General features: G+C 48.2%; 1 long non-coding RNA gene across 2 annotated transcripts; it reads left to right on the forward strand.

Moving 5' to 3' along the window:
* Positions 1-267: 267 nt before the first annotated feature.
* Positions 268-5,976, forward strand: LOC148002176 (uncharacterized). 2 transcript variants are annotated; one of them, XR_015634207.1, is made up of 2 exons: positions 268-541; positions 5,763-5,976. It is a non-coding gene; the product is annotated as an uncharacterized LOC148002176 (long non-coding RNA). The 2 variants fall into 2 exon arrangements; XR_015634208.1 differs by having other exon boundaries at positions 270-416.
* The last annotated feature ends 3,018 nt before the right edge of the window (positions 5,977-8,994 follow it).

Here is an 8,994-nt window from a genome sequence, read left to right on the forward strand (position 1 = left end):
CATGTTATTTGTGCCCATTTCGAAGGGTTTTGTGTTTGTTTGTTTGTTTGTTTGTTTGTTTGTTTGTCTACTGGCTTTAGTCCCAATGTTTGAAAGTAGAAAACAGAGTCCACATTTTTACCTATTGGTTGGGATTTCAGAGGTATCTGTTGGCACACTAATGACATCACTCCGGATGTACTTTCCTTCTTGCCAATGGGCCCAGGAGCTTAGAAATAGGAAGTGACATCACAGTGCTCTGAAGTGGCTTCCCTGGATTCATATTATTACTGTACGCCCTAGTGGGCAACCCCTCCCAATGAGGGTATTCAGGGGTGCTGGTTCCTCTGGTAGTACAGGATCCATCGGTTGACAACAGATGTGACTTCTTGGGGAGGAAGAGGAAGTAAATTTGCTAAGGGAATCCTACATCTTCGGTAATTTCTTGGAGGGTTTCAAGAAAGACCCAAAGAAAACAGCTAAAGTATAAAGAGAAGGCCAGTTCACCACTTCAGGAGAAATCCAGAATTTTGTGAGGTGATTTGAGGAAGATGTTAAGCAGGTGATGTCCCATCAAGCTCCCAAACGGAGGGCCCCTTCTCAGAATCACCCTGAGATCCCCAACATGAGACCGCAGCCCCCTCTGGAGCATCTCCACAGGGCACCTAGCAGTCCTTCTGACACCTCAGTCCTCAGCCCTGCTTGTCACTGAGGATGCCCAGTGAAGAGCTCGCGCATTGCAGGTCCCTGCAGAGGCTCCTCGGGAGGTCCCCTCCCATGTAGTCTTGTCACAGAGAGCTGCCTGGTCTGGGGATAGGTGCTCCCTCCATCTTGATTTATACCGGGTACTTTGTCAGAGAAATGCAGACCAGGGATGACGAGATGTTTGCAGTTCCTGTGCTGTGATTCACTGACTTCCCACCACCGTCTCAAGATGTCACTTCTGCCCCTTTCCCTCCCAGCGGCCCCGAGGTCTGGTTTAGGCTTGCTCTTCTCTGGGTCATGTACAAATCAACTCAGCAACATTCCTGGACCCTGCCAGGGGTCCGTCTGGACCAGATCACGCTGTCTTTGCGCAGCATCCCCACGATGAACCTCCTGAAAGATGCTCCAGTACCCCGCAGCCTTGTTCGCCTGTTTCTGCCCTAAAGGTTTCTCCGACTCCCCCACCCCCACATACACCATGCTGTCTTTCTGCTCCTAACAAGTTGTTGTTGCTTTGAAAACTGCAAGGGAAGAATATAAAGGAAAAAACAAAGCACATGCACACACAACATCTTCGCACTTTTTAAGGGCTATGTGGACATTTCCATCCCATCCGGTTCCCTTCCTCCCCAGCTTCCCAGATCAGAATCCTGCACGCCTAAGGGCTCTCATGTGCGTTTTAAGGTCTCTTCATCTTCGGGAACGAATATTAGCATGAGGGTTAGCATATTACAACCCAATTACTTTTCAATCAAGAGCAACCGCAACCAGATCGGGGCTATTGGTAATTTGCATAATTTGGGCAAGGGAATGAGAGGCTGTGAGGGGAGACCGCAGAGTTCTGGTGTGATCTAAAGATAAACAACAGATAAAGGGATAAAACAACTAACAGGACACACGTGGAGATGGAACAAAGCAGGGGAAACTTGCAACTCCCTGTACCTGGAGAATTCTGCTCTGCCCAGGCACGGAAACCTGGACTAGAGGACTTCCCACAATCCCTCTGGCCTCTTATAACATAATATGGTTTGAGGGCCATGGAGATGCTTATTGAATGAGTTCTCCCACAGCAAGAGGGGTCGTTGTCGGGACTGTCTCGGATGGACACAGTCTAGGTCAAATGGGAAAGGCTGGTGATTTTTTTTTTTTTTTGATTCTTTTTTTCGGAGCTGGGGACCGAACCCAGGGCCTTGCGCTTCCTAGGCAAGCGCTCCACCACTGAGCTAAATCCCCAACCCCAGGCTGGTGATTTTTGACACACCATTCTTGTACTCCCAGGGAGCTACAGATTGTACGGCAGACTCTCCTGATGTGTTCTAAATAAAATCTACACTGGTGTGCCTCGTGGGCTAACATTTGCCTGGAATATGCAGCAGGATCCTCAACTTGCTTTCCTCCCAAAATGAGCACACTGCTCGATCACTGTAAGATCCCCAGAGTCTGAATTTATTTGCTACATGGAAAGAGCCAGGCCATGTAGATACACAGCCTTCTTAGAATTATTGTGAACTGAGACCAAGAGATCTATTGAAGGATCAAGGACTACACAGGGGTGATGGAATTTACCAGGTTTTATTTCAGAGAAGATGCAATGGATTTTCCAGGGTTCACCGAGGTGACGGACATCCACAGATTTTCACCCCCATGCTCCTGTGGGGCAGGATTGAACCTGCTGTGGTTAGAATGCATTATCCAAAATTCACGAGTTAGAAACTTAATCTCAAAATTCCTATGTTGATGGCATTTGGAGGTTAAAACTTTAATTAGAACTAGAAGAAGCCACAAGGGCGGGGGCCCTTGATGGGATCCATGGCTTTGGGAAGAGGAAGAGAGACCAGAGCAGGTATGCTTGCCACATCTCACCAAGTCACATCTTCCTTCATAGGATGGTACAGTACAGCAAGACATCATCGCCCACAGAAGCAGCCTCTCAGTCTCAGGCTTCACAACCTCCAGCACTCAAAGAAATGAGTCTCCATTTGTTCTAAGTTTTCCAGTGTGTGGCGATGTGCTGCAGCAACACACAGTCTTTGTTCGTGCCAACAAATACTTCCTGTTCGAACCAAGAGCAGTGGTGTATGACCCTAATCCCGGCACATGGGGGGTTGGGGTGGGCGGTTGCTGGCTTAAGCAGAGGGATGGATGGCAAGTTCATGACCAGCCTGGGCTAACTGGTGTTCCCCCGTGTCACTCTTACCCTTAAGCATTGTGGCCAACGGTCTTCTGTTTTAGTCTCTTTAGTTTATATTTTACTGTAAATGTCCTGCATGCTTCATCCTCCACCCCTTCCCCCATGAAAAGTGGAATTTCAGAAAATAAAGGTTCGGGGGAATGTAGGGTGTTCACCAGAGAAGACTGCTCGGACATGGCTTTAAGCCAATAGAAAGTCTCTATTAGCCGGGCTAGCAACTACCTCAGGTGTTTGGGATGTCCGTATAGCCCTAAGCCTTTCTCGGGGTGAGCTTTTAATCACACACACACACACACACACACACACACACACACACACACACACACACCAAATAAACAAGAAAAAATTTTCTGGGTTGACATATTTCAGTTACCAAGAACAGTTAGCCTTGTGCTTGGCTAACTTGGAAGTGGGAGTACAGGAGCCCAAAGCAAGGTTAGAGGCTTCCTCAGAACTGTGGGCTTTGATGGCTTAGGCCTTTGTTTTCGTTTTGGCAGGTGGGGCTGTCTGGGAGCTGAGTCTTAATGGCCTAACTGGTAGTTCCACCGAGGAGTCAGTTGTGTTAAGGTCCGGGACCCTGTTACAGGGTTTAAACAGTACGTGAACTAAAACTCTCAGAAGTATTTGCCAGACCAGTCTCAGGGGATCAGTTAGTTACATAGTGGCTACCTGCGCCAACCCAGCTCCTGGCTATGACGTCACTCCTTCAGACTCCAGTCACTTCCCGGTTTCAGGTCTCGCTTAGCGCTTCATCTTCACTAAAGTGTTGTTGTCAGGACTTGGAGAATTATCTAGAAGACTACCAAGGGTGTTTGACCTCTTAGCCTCTTGATTCAGAATCCTGCTCTATTTCCCCCCCAAGTGGTGTGAAGTTAATTTCCTTCCTTCCTGGTATAAGTTTTGTTTACCTTCCCCTTATTGGGGATCGGGGTGACGGTGTTAATTAAATCAAGTGCTTCCTTCACACTGGTTAGGAATAGCTTCCTGTGGGGAGGGCTACCCAGAGATTGCCTGGAGACAGACGACCTAACTCGGGAGAAATGGAGAGATCAATGGTAACAGGAAGACAGAAATAGGAAGGCTTGCTTTGAAAATGTAAACAGCCACAGGGTTAGAGAAATTCATCTACCTGTGAATTTTTAGCACCAAATTGAGAGCTTTTCTGTGGGGTAAAGTTCAGGAGCTCAGAGAATCATTCTTCCTTTCTTATTTTTAGATCCAACACTTCACAAAAAGTGGCGAAGGAAATTCGCATACAGGTTCGGGGTTTTATTTCCTTCCATTATTAAAAGGAGGGGAGGTCCTAGAGAGACGGCTGAGTTGCTAAGATCACTGGCTGCTCTTGCAGGAAACCCAGGTTCGGTTCTCAACTGTAACTCCAGTCCCAGGGGAACCAACGCCCTCTTCTGGCCACCCTGAGCATGCATACACTTGGTGCATATACATAAATGTACTCCTACACATTAAATAAAAACAGGCAGATGTTTTTTAAAGTACAGGGGAGCCGACCTAGAAGAGATGAATGAAGCAGGAAAAAGAGTCAAAGTTACCTGCCCCTGAGAGGATTCCACTCACCAGACTGAACTTTAAAATAATGCCTTACGGATTGGGGATTTAGCTCAGTGGTAGAGCGCTTGCCTAGCAAGCGCAAGGCCCTGGGTTCGGTCCCCAGCTCCAAATAAATAAATAAATAAATAAATAAATAAATAAACAAATAAATAAATAAACAAATAAATAAAATAATAATAATAACAATAATAATAACAATAATAATGCCTTACGCTTTGTAAAGAGATTTTCTGTTCTGGTTGACACGTGACGTGTTTTCCCTCAAAGCCCATATGCTAACGAAAGGCCTGGTCCCCTGCACATCCCGCTGTGAGAAGCATTAGAACCTTAGGAGGTGGGGTCTAGTGGGAGTAAGTTTGGACAAGCATCCTCTGCGGCAGCCCTCTCTGTGATAGTCTGCGCTAGCACACACTCAGATCCACAGAGACAAGTCCCCATTCACTGACCCTCTGACAGCCTTTTCCAAGTCTACCTTTCCACCATGACAGCTGCTTCTCAGGCGGTTTTCTAACTGTAATGAAAACTGGTCTGTTTGCCCGCCGTTTCTGTTACGGGGTGCCATCCCGTCATATGGCAGAGAGCCTGTGTCCAACTGCCTATCCGGGCTCCCTTCCTTGTGACCCAACCTGGCCTCACACTCCCATCCAAACAGCAGCTCATAGGATCCAAGATGGCGACCCAGAGACTCAGCAGGATATGGCAACACTGTGACCTGCCACTTACTGGAGAGGACAGCCTCTTGGCAAAGCTGTTTCTGCTCTAGGCAGCTGACGACACTGAAAACAGGAATGGACGTGGCCCTGATGAATCGCACAAGTGCCGGATTGAACGAGGGCCATGATGAGACACAGAGCCATGCGCTAACCGAAAGGGAAGGGCTGTTCGTGCACTAAGGAAAGGTGCTATCAAGACAAGTAAGGGTCCCTATGGGAGACGTGGAGGTGTCTGACCAACTTAATTGAAAGCTCAGTCTCCGGGGTTGGGGATTTAGCTCAGTGGTAGAGCACTTGCCTAGCAAGCGCAAGGCCCTGGGTTCGGTCCCCAGCTCCGGAAAAAAAAAAAAAAAAAAAAAAAAAAAAGAAAAAGAAAGCTCAGTCTCCACGCTCATTCACTTATTTCTCAATTTTTCTTTCCAACCAAAGTTTAATGGAATGCAAGCCGCGTTCCAGGCCCTATAGCTAGTGGCTAGGCACACCAGAAACTGGTTGTGGTCCATACCCAGGGGAAGAGTGGATTTGGGCTGGGTAGCTCCTAGTGGTAACCCAGTTCTCCCAGATTATCATCTTCGTCCCTTTTTTGTTTGTTTTATGTCATTTAGCATATGGAGCAAGAAGCAGAGGTCCAGACACTGAGGTCATCCTTCCTACTTACCCACCCTGGCCTGCAGAGACGCGCCAAAGCCTGAACATTCTGCCTCGTGGCCCTGAATGATAGCGATAACGAGAACTAGAGCATCATGGGAGAAGCAGAGCATCATGGGAGAGGGTCAAGTCAGAGTCTGTGGCTATTAAATCAGTTCCTGACTTTCTGGAGTAACACTCTATGTTCATGTAACCCCTACCTGAGGCATATGTGCTCAGGACAGCTAATTACTACCCACTAGAGCAACAGCAGAGCTCAGGGTATGGGTTCTACACACTCACCTAAGGAAAAGAGCCCGAGATCTGCTTAGGAAGAGTGGGTTAGGGGTCAGCAGAGCAGAAGGTGGGGAGAATATCATCTTGGAATTAATGAAAAGCTCTTTCACCACGGATGCACCAGAACACCACCGTGTAGTCTGGAGTTAATGAAGTAACACCAAGGGGGACTCTCTGACCGAAGGAGCCACTCTGAGTGAAGCCACTCTGTTGGGAAGGGGGTCCTGGTCCATGGACCACAGTCTTCATTTTTGCCTGGGCTGCTTTATTAGGGAGCAGAACTCTGGATGCTACTGAACACAGGCCTCCCTGATGCATCCTCTGCAGCCACTGGGCCACTTTCTCCTCCTGGCAAACGCTTAAGAGACATTCTCCCGAGCTTCTATATTTAGCCGCATTGTGTAATAGTGTGACAGTAATATTCCGTACTCAGAGAACACCTTTGAGTAGAGAGTGTGGTAACCATTGCCAAAGCCCTCAGCACAACAGTCTTAGGGAGACGTAGTGGTTGCCGAGCCGTGGGGTCCTAAGCTGACAAAGAGACTGACCTCAATAAGGTGGGGTGCCACCAAGGTACCTGGATGAATTGGGGGCTGAGGGGAACCATGGTCCGCTCTGCAAAGGTTTCCATCAGACCTGACCCTTTCATTCACACAACTGTGGTTCCCCGGGGTGGCATCCTCCCCTCCCTGCGTAGATACGCCCCTCCCTTTCCTCTCACAGGCGACCCCAGGCTCAGACACACTTGTCCACTGGCTTAACCCACACACACCCATCTCTGCAGTGGTCAGGGTCTGCCTGCTTCCCTAGGGTGCTCAGGACGGATGTTTGCTCCCATGCTCTGCGCAACTTGGCTGAACGGAGAGAAATGGTGTGCGAAGGATGAATTCCGATTCCATCTCTGAGGATTCACAACACTGGCTGGACTCTCAGTCCTGGGGTGATAGAGAGAAGGTTATGGGGTGAAGGGGTTCTCAAATATTCCTTGGGTAGAAGTAGGAATGTGATCAAACTAACCCACATGTGAGGAGCTCAAAGCCAATAGCTTCCTTCTCAGTGGGGCACCACAGAACATGGCTGGTAGCTGAGGCAATGGGTGTAGCGACGGCATCCCGTCTTAGCAACCGCGCACGTAGCAGAAAGGGATACTAGAAGGAATGGACTCTGGGCGTCGAGTTGCCCATGAGGGGTATCTAGTCAGTTGGTTGAGGACATCGGCTCTGTTTCTCCCTACCTACATGAAGAATCTCCCGCCCACAGTCAATATCTCACACTGTTTCAAAGAGACAGGATTCCCGTGTCCTTGTCCCTTGAAGGAGGGGAGGTATTTGCAATTTTCTCCACCCCTGGAACGTGCTATAGAGGAAGAGCTATGGTATTCGAGGTGAGGGTATAGAAGGTAAATCCAATTCCAGTACCTCGGATTGCAGCGAGGATATGGGGACACCGGCAGCCACAGCCAGTTTCAAAAGCATGTCTTCCGTGGTCACATCCTCCCTGCTTTGGAGGCCACCATGACTTTTAGAGTGACGTTTAGTCAAAGGGAGAGAAAACCCTGAATGGAAACGGCTTAAGGTAGGAAGCTTTCTTTATTACAGTGAAAATGTCCACAAGGCTCGAAGATAGTTTGCTGGTTCTTTGGTAAGAAGAACCTGTGTGTGGGCTGGGCAGGGCTCAGCGGTCAGAGCACGAGCTTCTCTTGTAACAGCCTTGGGTTCTAGTCCACTTATTAGGTGGCTCTGAACTACCAGCAATGCTAGTACCAGGGGATCCAAGACTCGCTTCTGGCCTACACACACACACACACACACACACACACACACACACACACTCATACATACGCACTCTTACATAAGCATACACATACATTCTCACATAAATACTCTCCCACACACATATACACTCACACACATATACACTCACAAAACACTCTCATACACATACACACACACTCTCACACACACACAAATAATCTCACATACACACACACTTTCTCTCTCACACACAGTTTTTCACACACACACATACACACTCATACATACACACATACACACTCTCATGTAAGCATACACGCTCTCACATACTCTCCCACACAGACACATACACTCATATGCATACATACTCACATAAATACTCTCCCACACACACACATATTCTCACATGCATGCATACTCTCACATAAATACTATCTCACACACACACACACACATACACTCACATGCATACATGCTCTCACATAAATACTCTCCCATACACATATACACTCACACACATACACACTCACTCACACAAACACTCTCACACACATTCTCTCTCTCTCTCTCTCTCTCACACACACACACACACTCTCTCTCTCTCCCTCTCCCTCTCTCTCTCTCTCTCTCTCTCTCTCTCTCTCTCTCTCACACACACACACACACACACACACACACACACACACTATTTCCCTTCCCAGCTCCATTCCCAAGGTCCTCTCATGGTCTAAAAAGGTGACTTAGGTTCCAATCTGGTGTTAATCAGTCTTCTGTTGCTGTGGAAATGCCAGAGAGAAACAGTTTGGAGGAGGAAAGATGTATTTGGCCTATGGTACCAGAGGCTGTAGCGCTTGGCTGACTCCATTGCTTCAGGCCTCAGGTTAAAGAGCACCATGGCGGAGAGGGACAAGGCAGAGGCGCTCCTGGAGGCAGCCAGCAGGCAGGAATCAGAAAGAGGATGTGCACCCCTAGAGAGCACTTGCTCCAAGCTGGTCCCGCCTTTTACAGTTTCTACCACTTTCCAATAATTTATCCAACTCTGACTCCATCAGTGGATTGATTCACTTACTTCTCCATGATGCGCTTGCCAGCGGGGAACCAAGCCTTCTCCACCAGAGCCCACTGAGGCACACTCACACCTAGCCATTGCATCTGGATC

The sequence above is a fragment of the Rattus norvegicus genome, chromosome 12 (assembly GCF_021556685.1).
Source record: "Rattus norvegicus strain SHRSP/BbbUtx chromosome 12, alternate assembly SHRSP_T2T, whole genome shotgun sequence".
Lineage (NCBI taxonomy): Eukaryota > Metazoa > Chordata > Mammalia > Rodentia > Muridae > Rattus > Rattus norvegicus.